The 12,931-nt window shown below is 47.8% G+C and overlaps 1 non-coding gene across 2 annotated transcripts; it reads right to left on the bottom strand.

Moving 5' to 3' along the window:
• Nucleotides 1-6,416: 6,416 nt before the first annotated feature.
• LOC102068981 (uncharacterized) lies at nucleotides 6,417-9,112 on the bottom strand. 2 transcript variants are annotated; one of them, XR_012582299.1, is made up of 3 exons: nucleotides 7,951-9,111; nucleotides 7,527-7,789; nucleotides 6,417-6,557 (listed from the first exon to the last, which is right to left on the bottom strand). It is a non-coding gene; the product is annotated as an uncharacterized LOC102068981 (transcript). The 2 variants fall into 2 exon arrangements; XR_012582300.1 differs by having other exon boundaries at nucleotides 6,535-6,761; nucleotides 7,951-9,112.
• Between the last annotated feature and the right edge of the window lie 3,819 nt (nucleotides 9,113-12,931).

Raw genomic sequence — 12,931 nt, 5'->3', positions numbered from 1 at the left:
GCCTTGTGTTGTCATCTTATTCCATACTGTTGTCTCCTTATGGCAAAAGTTTCATACCTTCTTGGTGTTTCTCGTGGTCAGCTCCTCCAAGCACTGACTCTTCCTTCGTCACAAAACAGCCCACTGACTCCAGCTCTCTTCTCAAGGGGCCACCCCACTCTTTTATAGCATCTTCTTCTCATTGCTTACAGCTGTGGCCTGTTAAAGCCAGGCCTGTTCGTAATCTTTGATAATTGGCCCAGCTGCAACTCCTTAGGGGTAAAATTACTTTCTACACTATCTTTGTTTTCTTATATCCTATCTCACTACAGCCTTGGGCATCCCAGGCTCTGTTTGGAGAGTTTTCTGGCTGGGCCCCTCTGACACCTGCAGAAATGGGGCTCCCTGGATCCCTGCAATGCAGAAACAGCAGCAATAGAATGGAGAATAATTTTCTTGACATCTCCTGCACCTAAGCAGCAGGTATTCATTGATGTCAACCCATTGTCTTTGCAAATTTCTTGAATAGGATTGCACTTTTTTATCTAGTGGGTTTAAAACTAGCTGGGAGAGATGGAACAGGGGACACACTTGCTTCATTTCTGGCATGAGACACAAAAGCAGTAGTTTCCTTTCCATCCATGAATGACCCAGCAATCAGGCTGGGGGAACAAAGCCCAAGACATCTGGTCAAGAGATATTCTGGTTTACTTGGTCTGAGTCACTCCTGCTTTGTTCATAAGTGCAGAGCCATGAACACAATTTCATGAATGGGTCTTCTCAGGGAATCCATCCTTCCTTCTCCCTGATGCACTGCCTTCCTGCAGCAGACTGCTGGTTCAGGTATGTCTGTGTGCCTGAAAAGCTCTGCATTCCCCCCTGCCCTTTGAGATACTGCATCTGAAGAGATGCATTCCTCCCTCAGACATGGCCCTTCTGACCACATAGCCATGGATTTTGGATCTGGAAGTCTGAAGTGGTTTCTAGCATGGCTTGACCTGTTCCTCATTAAATTCTTTGGCATTTCAGTATTAGCTTTTTTTTCTCTGTACTGAAATAAAAAAGAAGATATACATGATGCTAAATATGCCTGAGGTCTGGAAGAATCCATTTTAGAGAAATAAAAAACCGGAAACATGTTGTAATTGCACTCCCACTTATAAAAGCAGGAAATGGGAACATCTGCTTTAATTGAAGGATTCCACCACTCAAAAAACCACCCCAAGCTGCCTTCTAGATAATACACAAGCAGCATCTATGGTGGCCATGGATGGTTACTTTGCTTATCTCAGCCCTGGGCTGCCACTGTATAACACCAACAGCAGAGGTGACAGCAGATCATTGGCAAGACACTCTCACCTGTGGGAGTTTGGAGGAAATATCAAAAGAGAAAGAATTGAAGAAAATTCATTAATTCATTAAGAATTAAAGAAAATTCAAGAGGGAAAAAGGGGTCCATGGGAGCAACAAGCACGCATTGGGTCCAGCAGTGAAGCTGACAGTCTTGAATAGCCCAGCTCAGCCATTCAAACATCCTTGTGGCATTATCCGATGGGGTTTTCCCAGTGCCTCAGAAACAGCGTCCCTGGAGCCAGCCAGGGAAGGGACACTCAGGCTGTCATCGCAGTGACTCCTGCCGTCCCTCAGGCCGGGCGCTGTCACCCGGTGTCCCCGCAGGCACTCCTGCCGTCCCTCAGGCCGGGCGCTGTCACTCGGTGTCCCCGCAGGGACTCCTGCCGTCCCTGAGGTGGCCACCGGGGGGCAGGCGGGGGCCGCAGCAGCCTCGCCTGGATAAAGGGAAAAGCCAGCAGGAAAAGGGATGAAATACAGCGCGGCTTCATTAGAGATAAATCAGGCCCATCTAGGCAGCTTCTTTGGGAAGCATACCGTAGCTCTCGGTCTGAGCGTGCCTCTTTCAAATGCCACTTCCCAGCTGGGCACCTTTAGCCATTATCTAGTAATTCTCAGCAAGTCCTTCCCTGGGCTTATTTTTGTCACAGTGAATCAGAAAGAGACCAAAAGCCCCATGATCTGCCCCCTCTGTCACATCGACAGAGCCTCGCACTGGCAGCCCTGCCAAAGCTGTGATTTCTGCATGCTGCAAAAGCTATTGCAGAGCATCAGACACACCCAGAGTTCAGGTGAGTTGTTCTTGCATGAAATTACAGTTAACCTTTGACTTCAAGCCCAATTCATAAAAGCCTGGATTTCTCTCTAGAGTGTGTGGGTCTAAGTTTAGCAACTAAACTTAATGTTTACCAATTCTATACAGCAAACCCCAGTTCTCACGTGTCCTGTTAATACTTAAACTGCTGAGCATACCAGTCCTTTGCAGTGCTAAGAATATTCCAAAGGACAGCATGCAAAGCTTCAGAAAGCCACTATGAGAGTGTTTCTGGAAAAGCTGAGGTTCTCAATGAGACTAGCGATGGGAAGAAGTACTTTGCCATTTACAAAGGAAGCTCCAAGAGACAAGGCGTTGGTGAATGCAATGTGCACACACTGAAATGGAACCAGCACCTACACCCAGGTCTCCAGTTGCTAGCAGCACTCTCACAACAAGGCCATCCTGTCCCTATGATCCCCACAATCCCAGCATGGCTCCTTCACTGCTGTTTCATGTCCCATCCCAATCCATCCTGGAGATGGAGGCAGTGGCATTGGGCAACCAACTCTGAACGCTGTGGCATAGGTTGAAACGGCCATCAGGGGTGTGACAGCCACCTTGGTATTGGCACTTTGCATCAAGAGGGCACAGCAGGGACTTGGGCACCCCAAGTACACAGCTACAAGGAGCCAAAGAATGTAGATGAAGGTTCATAGCTCAGAGAGTTGTTGTCCAACCTCCTTTACTGCTGCTGTGGAAGGGGGCAGCTACAGACACGTTAGACACTGCAGAAGGGAGCAGACCCACCAAACAGCTCACCTGATGACAGTGACATGTCCCACTGCTTCCATGGGGAGAGGCTGCTTTACATCAGCTGAAGATGTAGCTTGCTGCCACATCAGTTATTTTTTCTCTTACTAATGACTTTGTCCTCCCCTGTGTGCCAAACCTGTTTATGTATAGCCCACATTTCTTTTACCTGCCTGCCTTTGTGCTTGTTACCCTTCCTTACAGAGTTAAGAGAAAGACAGGAGGAAATAAAATACCAACCTTTTACTCAAGTAAGTCCAGACCTAAATGCAAATCTGTTCAAGCAAATTCAGAGAGCTTTGATGCTGTATAAAGAAGAGAAAAAGAAGGAGGGCAGCCTCTACTGCTATCGAAACAGATCTTTACTGCTGCATAACAACCAAGCAATGAAGCAAAAGCCAAGGGAGTTTAAAGAGGAAGCTCAGACAAAGGTCACCTGGGTGCCCCAGGTGCTTGTTATCAGTGCCTTGGAAAGCGGGAGGAAAGTGACAGGAGCTGATTACAGTAAGAGCAGGAAACAACTGACAGGGCTGGGGGAGCCCTCCCCTCAGCATGCAGAGGGCCTGCAAAGCCTGGACTCTGCAGTTGCTCAGGACACTAAGAGAAAATATTTCTGCTTCAGATTTGAAGTGTCTGCTAGGCAGAGAGCCAGAAAGCACCCTGGTAATTGCAATACCCTGTTTTATTTGCTGCCTAGTCTTTGCAGTGGATTTGTACTACTCAGTGCTCATGCGAGTGGCTGAGGAGAAGGTGGCAGGGGGATGCCTGCAGAAGCACCAGAGGAATACACTGCTACTCCCTCTGTGGAGCTACACAGTTCTTAAGCCATCTGAGAGAGAGCAAGTAAAGGGAGCTCATACATGCTCATAGGCAGTTTCCAGAACTAGCCTAAAGGAGGAGAAGGATTCAGGAGTGAGAAAACCTCAAGCTGGATCCAGCCAGAATACCATCAACAGCCTCTTGGCATCTACAAAGTTGTCCCTGACCACTTACATTGGTTCTAGTGTCCTAAGCCACTATAAGATCTTAAAATCTGTTACAGGAATGTGGGTCAAACCTGGTTTTAAAATGTCTCCAGCACAGGTGGCGCAGCTGTGCTGATCTTGCTGACCAAGGGCAGGTGGCTGCTTTCAGTCCCTGAACTTTCTCTGCTGGTGTCTGCAGGGGTGAGCAGAGTTCAGGCTTTGCTGAACTCACAATTGCGTCAACCCAGAGCCCAAAGTGCACAAAAACTGCTAGGAAAACCCTAGCTGAGTTCACAGGAGTGAAGCTGAAACCTTTGGGACATGGAATTCCTCACTCATGGGGCACATGTCCAGCACCCACACCCAGCAGGGTTCATTGCCACACAGAGCCTGGGGCTGGCCTGGCCAGGGCAGGTAACACTGCATGTCCAGCACCACCTACCTACAAAGCAGGTTGGTATGGCCAGTGCCATGCAAGCATGTTCCAGAATTCACCCATCCCCATGGGGCTGCTTTCCAAACAGCACTGATCACTGGGCTGGATCACATTTGGCCTTGACTTTTAAGCCTCTAATCTTATCGAACAGTTCTTTGTCCCAGAATTTCACAAATCTGGGACCTCACTCTGCAGATTAGAGGAGGGTATCAGTCAGATCCTGCTGAAGAGTATCAAGTGTCCGTGGAAAGTGGGAAAACCTAAAAGGATGAAGACTCAGCCATGCTGAGAGTAGAGTGGGCAGGGCAACATCAACCTTCCTAGAGAAGCTCCTGCTGACAGGAGAGTTTGGTCAGGACAGGCAAGCACACAACTGCCCAGTCTTTCATATAAAGCTCTATGCTCTCAGGAGCCTTGCACCTCCTGAAGACCCAGAGCTGGCTTCTCTCCTTCCCACACACCATTCCTGCACATTGCAGAGAGGAACGGCAGGTAAGTGTGACCAGAGCAGACCACAGAACAACCCCAAATATCTGTTACATTTGCTGCCTTTACTTGCTGAAGGGAAGGATGCACCTGTTTGCAGAATGTCAGAGCAGCCCTTGTTCCAATGAGCATAAACTCCATGGCACCCACCTGAGCATCTCCCCTGCAGCACTTTCCCCTCTGAACAGACCATAATTACTAAAGCTGGACATTCCTGCTGTGAACTGAACTGTGTGAGAGAACAGTGGCTCTTTGTATTTCCAAGCCAGTTGAAGCAGGCAGAACTAGATAGTGGTGGGCTCACTGCCCACCACCCAAACCAATTGCTTCCTTGCACGAATCATTTACCCTTCCAACATCTTATCCTCAGAGAGAGAAAGAAGGTCCTGGCTTCCTTTCTGTCCAGTGCAACAGGAGCTCAGCCTTTGCTGCACCTCTTTGTGCTAGCAGGACATGGCCACATTTGTGCTGGGACAGATCTTGCTGAGGCCACTAAAGGACAAGTGGGACATTAAAGACACAGAATGATATAAGAGAGTTTTCCACTGTTCAAATAGGACAGGACAACCAGAAAGGTTTACTGTTCAGACAGTTTATTATCAACTCTTAGGTTATGGCTATCAGACTTTCTATTCAGTGCTCCAAGAGGCTCAAGAAGCCTGGGAGCAGCTGCCAGTGGAGATGGATGGGCTTCAGCTGACACCTGCATCTCCCTCCACACTGACCATCTGGGCTTTTGGAGGGGCCTCTCATCCAGGCCTGCTGCACACAGGGCTCTCTGTTTGAGGGCAGCTCTCCTTTTGCACGTTCCCAGCAGCCAGGGATGTGCTCTGTTGAAGCTGGGGTTATAGTAGTAGAGGATCTAAAACAAGGAGAAGAGTTAGTTGCTACTATTCCAAGACTGGAAAAACCCAAGCTACAAGAACTAGGACTCTGAATTGCAAAAGAGGAGCATGGCTAAGGAAAAGGACTTTGAACTTAAATATGCAACTTAAAGCTCAGGCTAAAGCATTATGTGGCCATTGTGTTCAGCCATCACAACTGAGGTTTTGCCCTCCTGGGGTCCAAAGCAGAACAGCTGCTTTCAAAAATTAAATATGACTATTTCTCAGCAGCTTCAGTGCAGATGTGAGTAGGCAGGAAATATCATGATCCTTGGATGCATCTGCTTGGCATTGGGCAGGTGCCACAGGAAGATTTAATACAGATTTAATACAGCAAGACACAAAGCACAAACATTCAGAGAAACCAGATTACACTGAGTCTGTCTGTCTCTTAAACAGGTTCAAACTCAGTAGCTCTCACTGAAATGTATCTTATTTGCATTTCTACTAGTCAGAAAGACTCTCTCAAATCTGCCTGAGCACAGGCTGAGAAAAGAATGAAAACCAAACTACTCACTCCCATCCCCACCTCTTCTATGGCAAGGCCTTATTTGCTGTGAAGGTCCCTCTCCCCCCCAGATTATCACAAGCACTAGTAGCTGTGCAGAGCAGCTGCTGTACCTGGCTGTGAGCAGAAGCTGCTGCTTCCTCTGATAGGAATTCAGGCAGGGAGGCAGATCTTTGGCAATCCCGCTGCACTTTGGTGAATCCATAGAGGTTCAGCTGGCGAATGACACTCCTGATGTGCTGCGTGTTAAAAACCCGCCGGCAAACTCCCCTGCCCAGCACCTCCACTTCAAAGAGATCCTTGTTGATGGCCACACATTTTCCACCTTCACTCCACCAAACGGACCGAAACTGGTCACTTTCCAGCATTTTCCAAAGTTTCTCTGGAAAGCAGAGAGGCAAGAATAGATTGTCTTTGCCTGTGCTCTCACTGGAAACTGCAGGAGCTCCTTTGGTCTTGTGTGTGTCACTGCCATTCCAGATGTCCTGCTCATCCTCCATCGCTTGCATGGCAGTGTCACAGGGCACAATTCCCCCCTGTCCTGGAAGGCCAGGAGCAGCCATGTCAGCCCACTGCCCCAGTGCACCTGGAACAGAAAGAGCTGGTGTTTCTGGGGAAATCAGCTCAATTTTCTATTCTCACAGGTGGCCTGAAGCTTCCCTCATTGGCCATCGCCCTGCACAGCCATACCTCGTTCTCCCAGTCAGTGGGCAAAAGCCAACTGGCCATGGCTAACTGTGGGTTCCAGTGGAATGTTCTGGCATGTCACTGTGGTGCTTGTGCTGTGGGGACATGGCAGGTGACATCTCAGTGATGGTTGCCACTGATCTCACCACTGATCTCAGTGGTGCCCTGGCAGGGGGAGCAGCCCAAGCAGAAACTGCTGAAGAGAACTTGTTGTTTCTCTGTGTGGTGGGAGTGCAGAGCCCAGCAGTGCCCACAGAGCTGTCCTGGGGGGCTGTGGGCAAGGAGAGGCCTGGGCCACGTCTGGCTGCACCAGGAGTGGGTTCCCAGGGAGGAGCTGGGATGGCTGCAGCCTTGGCCATCCCAGGGCCCTGTCTGGGGACATTTCTGGCTGGGCCCCTCTGACACCTGCAGAAATGTCCTTGTGGATATCAGAGAGAGAGGCCAGCCCAAGGAACTGCACTAGGCTGCACAGGGGGAATGTGGGAAAGCCCAGCCCTGATGCCAAAGGTGGAGGCCAGCCAGGGCCTGGCTGCTGGGTGGTGGTGACAGAGATGAGGCATTCCAGACATTCTCCAGCACAGCTGGGAAGTGGGGGAGCAGCTGCTTGTTGAGATGTACAGAGTCTGCATATGCAGGGACATGTGTTAGGGGTTAGCTGTGTTACCTTGGCAAGCACAGGGTTCCTGTGAGCAGACACCTGTGTGTCCTGTGCAGGAGCTGCTGTGAGCACCTCCTTCTCCATGCCTGCAGTGGTTCCCTGGACAGGCCAAAGATCTTGGCAGCTTCCTGAGGGGCAGCTTTCCTCCAGCTCCTCATCCAGGCACGATGCAGCTGGGGTTCTTTTTTTGTGGCTCACTCTTGGCTTGTAGCCTTCCAGCACCTTGGGATGGTTCATCTTAAAGCTGGGCTATAACAGAATCATAGAAGCTAGAAAGTGCAGAGAAGGAGAGTTAGTTGTAACCAGTTCAAGCCTGAAAAACAAAAATACATAAGGACTAAGGCTTTAGTCTTGGCCAAAATCCAAACCTGGGCTGGCTCAGATGTTACAAAATGGTTCCATTAATTGATAACTAGCCCTGAGTTTTTACCTGAGCAAGTCCACAGAGCTGTCCTGAAGGGCTGTGGGCGAGGAGAGGCCTGGGCCATGTTCAGCTGCACCCAGGAGTGGTTCCCCAAAGACAGCAGGGACAGCTGCAGCCTGGGACATCCCAGGGCCCCATTTGGAAACCTGTCCAGCTGCACCCCTCTGACACCTGCAGAAACACCCTGGCAGTCTGCACCTTTTGTGATTCACTGGAGAAACACCTTACAAAGCTCCTTGATAACAAACTAGCCTTTAATTGGCTAGGAAAAGTTCTGCCAAGCAAGGGGAAAGGGTTTTCTGTGTTGAAACACATTGCAGCAAGCCTTTGTGTGGAGTAAACACTCTTCATGCCAGCAGGATCAATACAAACAACCTGTCTTGGTACCCAGCTCTGAGCTGCTGCTTGTCTCTCTCTTGCAGCCCAGGGTGAGGCAGTTTGGCTGCAGCATTCTGTGGTCTCTGGGAGAGGAGAGGCTATTTCTGAGGTGACAGAGACCCAGCAGACGGCTGAGAGCCCAGAACAACCCCTGAGCTCACCTTGTTAGCACTGCCAGGTTGCTGTTCTCTGACAATCTGTTCTAAACATTGGCTAAGTTTGGAAACAGTGCTAAAAGCAGGCTTGTCATGGTCGTGCCAATGAATGAAGGGCTTGTCAACAGAGGAAGCACAAGGGAGAAGTATAAATATGATTATATTTCCTCTATAGAACAGTTCATATCTAGCTGCGAATCCCTCAAACTGCTGCAACAAGGCTTTAATACTCTATTAAGGGCTGGAAAATTGGAGGGTCAGAGGACATTTCACTGTCTAGCTCCAGTCTTTTGCAAATGAATGTGAATCCTCCATTCAAAACAGATTCAACAAGCCAGTTCCTAACAGGTTCTGACCCTTATAAAGTGTCCATATTCAGCTTTTGATTTCAGCTTTATCTCCAGAAAATCCTCAGCAATTTAGGCTTACTCCAAGGGCAAAGCTCACCAAGCATTCACAGAAGACAAGGAGCAGCCACATGCAGCTGCTGGCAGCAGGACAAACCCTCTGGGGTGAAGAGCCAGCACCCAGTGATCACAGCACCACCTCTCCCAACTCAGCCTACAGGAAGTAAGTTGTTGTGTTTTTTCCTGTGAAAGCAGAAAGGTGAAGAAAGATGCTGGTTCTCACAGGAAGATGGACAAGTCAAAAAAAAAAAAGGGAAAAAAAGGAGGTGCTACAGCTGCAGTGAGTTTGGGGTGTGCTGCTTTGAGTTATCCTGAGCTATAGGAAAAGCCTGCAGGTGTAGGAGTCTCCTGCAACACCTCAGGCCTTCTCAGAAGAATTTATTTCCCATTGCAAGTCACCCAGCTCTGCATTTCTTGGTCGAGCTTACTCCCTCTTGGAGACCAGGCACATTCCTCTGCCCCTGCCTTTCAGCTCAATGCCAGGCCTGCAATGTGTCTGACAGATAAACCAAGCCCTGGCAAAACCAAGCACATTCTTGTCCAGCACCATACCTTGACCCACTGATGAGTTATTTTTTCATTATTTCCTGGAGATGTGGGAAACAGCTGGAACCAGAATCCGTGACAGGAAGCAATAGAATTTCAAGCATTTCAAAAATAGAAAGATCAGCAAGGTTAGGCTTGAACCAAGTGAGGCAGACAAAGCTGTAACCCCTGCCAGGAGGATGAGCAATCCAAACAGTGGATGCCTGTATCTGAAGGAGAGATTTTGCCCAGTTACAGCAGAGGAATATGTTTTAAGTAGCTGGCTTTTGGTCTCTGTTTTGTTTACTCTTCCAAAGACAAAACCAAAAGTGACGCCATAGCCTTCTTCATTAAGTGCAGAAGAAAGCATCTGGGAAGGGCAGCAAAACATGACAAAGTCCAGACCAGCCTAAACAGAGACACCCACAAACCCTCCTGAGCCTGCTGAGTACGTAGATATTTATCTAGTACACTTTGCTACTACAGCTGAACAGAAAACACCTGCTGGGCTTCAGGATGCTCCAAGCAGCCAGGAGGAGAACAGGGGGAACATCACACTCAGCTGCTCCTCAGGGGTTGCTTGGTCCCTTGAATGATCACAGCTGCACAGAAGGAGCAGACCCCACAGCTGTGCCCTAGCTCTGTTCATGCTGGCTCTGGTTCAAGGGCTCTACGGCCACTGCCCACTTGTCAGCTCCTGGCAACTTCTAGCCTGTGCCAAGCAGAGGCTGAGGAGCAGAATGAGGAAGTGATCCACTGAAACTTGTTCTGTGTGAGGGACTTCCCCAGAGAACAAGAAAGGCATTGCCTGCCCAGGAAAGTGCCCCTAAAGCTGGAGAATGGCCAAGGCCTTGTTCAAGCTGCCTGATTTGATCACAGAAGCCAGTACCTCTGCCAAATGCAGGCACTGGTTGAACGCTATTATAATTAGAGCTGAGGTGCTAAACCTGTTGTTTCTAATTTCTGTCATTTTTATTATTTTCAGTAATATGTGTTAACCTGAAGTACTTTCAGTATTTTGTGTTAACCTGAAGAGAGATGGTGTCCAGTTTCAAGAGGTAGGAAAACTTCATGCTAAGAACATCCAGTTTTGTGTTCCTACTTAAGCAGAGTGGTCCAAACCTAGTGGTGCAAACTTAGGTGCACCAAAAAGGTCCTAAGGCAAAGTACTTCACTTGCTAAATCAACAATTAGGGTTAGCAGTATTTAGTTCTGTCAAATTTCCCCAAAAGTAATTATTCTAATCAATAAACATTTATTAGAAATTGCAGAGGTACAGTAAAGGACCAGCAGAGGAAGGGACCAGCTATTTCATCTGCAGCTGTCCTGACCTTCAGGGAAAAATCTCTCTAGCACAACATGGTTGCCATAAATACTTACACCATGACAAAAGATGTCAGAAATGCAGGCTGTTGACATTACAGGATACTCAGCCAAAGCAAAACCACATGGCTTTCAAACTGAGAGTTTAAAGACCAGCAAGTTTCATGACAGTGTGATATGCTATCCTAGAGTTTAGAGGGCAGGAAAGTGCAGCTGACATTGAACACAAATATATTATTTTCTTTTAAGGAAGTTCGTTTCCGAATGACACAGAACTGTTTAACTCATTGCCAAGTTTCAGCTCGAAACTAAGCACATTTGTCTTGAAGGTCTCTTCCAACCTAGTGATTCTGTGAAGTTCATAAAAGTTCATCAAGGCAGAGTTCACCTGAAATTTTATTCTTTTAATGATTAACAATTTTCTCTCTCTCTCTCTCTCTTTTTTTTTTTTTTTTTTTTTTTTTTTTTTTTTTTTTAAATTCCTGGGACATATCCTCTGGCTCAGGGGATTGCCAGGAGCACAGTGCACACCAGCATCTTCCTTTCTTCCTTTAGAGTCTGCTGCTAGCTGGATGGACATTTGCTCTGACTCACTTGACTCATCCAGTCAGCCAAGACTGAAGTATTCAAGTGTCAGTGTTGTTTGTGCAAAACAAAGCCTCATTTGGCAGTGTGGGGTTTCTCAAAGTGTCATCTCAGAGTGTTCAGTTCCTCCTTCTGTCTCCTGTGAGCCTGAAAAGACAGACCACCATCCCCGAGGAGGACAGACACAGGGCTGCTCTGCTTCTTGTTTGGAAAGTATTACAACACTGTGCAAGCAAATGGTCTAACCTCTCATGGAAAGATATCTTAGATAAATCCCTTGCATGGAATTAATCACACTGGTGTTGCAATCATGGGTGTCATGGATAAAAATGACCCAAAGAGGAGGAGAATGACAATTTTCCATCAGGGTTTATTTACTCTAATTATAAACAGAGATTCCCATCTCTCTTAAGCTAGGCCAAACAACAAGCACCTACCTGTGGCCTGTTATTTTAGCTGAGAATTATGCTGGAGCAGATTTTCTGCCACATATCTGGAGGGGGCTGCCTTGATCTTACAAGGTCAACAGCAAAAGCAGCATATTACTGTTACTGCTGAATATATGTTTCTTGCACAGTTATAGAAAGATTTCCCTGCTGCTATAAAGAGGTACCCTCATATCACCTCAGGATGTCACAACTATTAGGTAAAGGTTCCTGGTGCCAACCCCACCATAACCTCTTATACCTTGTTCAGTACAAAACCCTGCCCCTGAGCTGAGCTGTGGTCTCTGCTGTGCTGGTGAAACCAGCATCCACAGTGGGGTTCTGGGCTTAGACTGTGGAGAGGAAGCTTTAGCACTAAAAAATAAAATCATGAGTAACCTCATTAAATTAAGTTGCACATATCTTTTATGTAACCCCTGTCTTTCCCAAGTGAAATGCACCTGTATGGATGTGGTGCTCTTACAGATTTTGACCTAATGCTTTTATGCAGTAGGGGAGGTGGAAAGATGACACAAAGCCTACACACAGTAAAACACCTTTGCAGCAGGATAATCAAACCCTCTACATTGTAAAAGCAAGCAGAGAGTCAGGTCATTGGGCTCAAGCAATTGATCAGGTAGAAAACATGAGATATCTAAGTGGTTTTCTTAGGAATGGTTGACTACTTACATAATTGTGCAACTGCTCTGCCTGTGCTCTGCAAACACAGCCTGATGTCCAAACAGCAGTGTCTGTAACAGCCTGACTCTGTATTGATATCATTTGTGTGCACTTTGTAAATAAACAAATAATGACTCACAATGACAGGCTTGGAGAAACCCAGGGCAGGGGTTATAGCCCAGGCTAAGTCCTCACGTTCTCATCTATCCAGGCACACAGCACAGAATGGGCCTGGCTGCAGCAGGGCAACTCCACAGCACAGCAACCCTGGCTGCCAAGGCCAAACCCTCGCCCCAACAGCTCAGTGACATTTGGCCTAACTGGCAACAGCAGCCCTGGCCTGGCAGGATATCCCCCAAAGGTGAACATTCCCACTATATCCTCACCCAAAAGCACCTCTTTCCCCAGCACTGCGTGTGCCATTCACCCTCCAGACTGCCACACTGAATTAGCACTGGCCAAGTGAAAAAAAGCACAGAAAAGATAAATAGAAATTAATGTTTAACCT

This window comes from Zonotrichia albicollis, chromosome 12, assembly GCF_047830755.1.
Source record: "Zonotrichia albicollis isolate bZonAlb1 chromosome 12, bZonAlb1.hap1, whole genome shotgun sequence".
In the NCBI taxonomy this organism is placed as follows: Eukaryota; Metazoa; Chordata; class Aves; order Passeriformes; family Passerellidae; genus Zonotrichia; species Zonotrichia albicollis.
The sequence above is the reverse complement of the archived record's forward strand: the minus strand, read 5'-3'. Positions and strand labels throughout refer to the sequence as shown.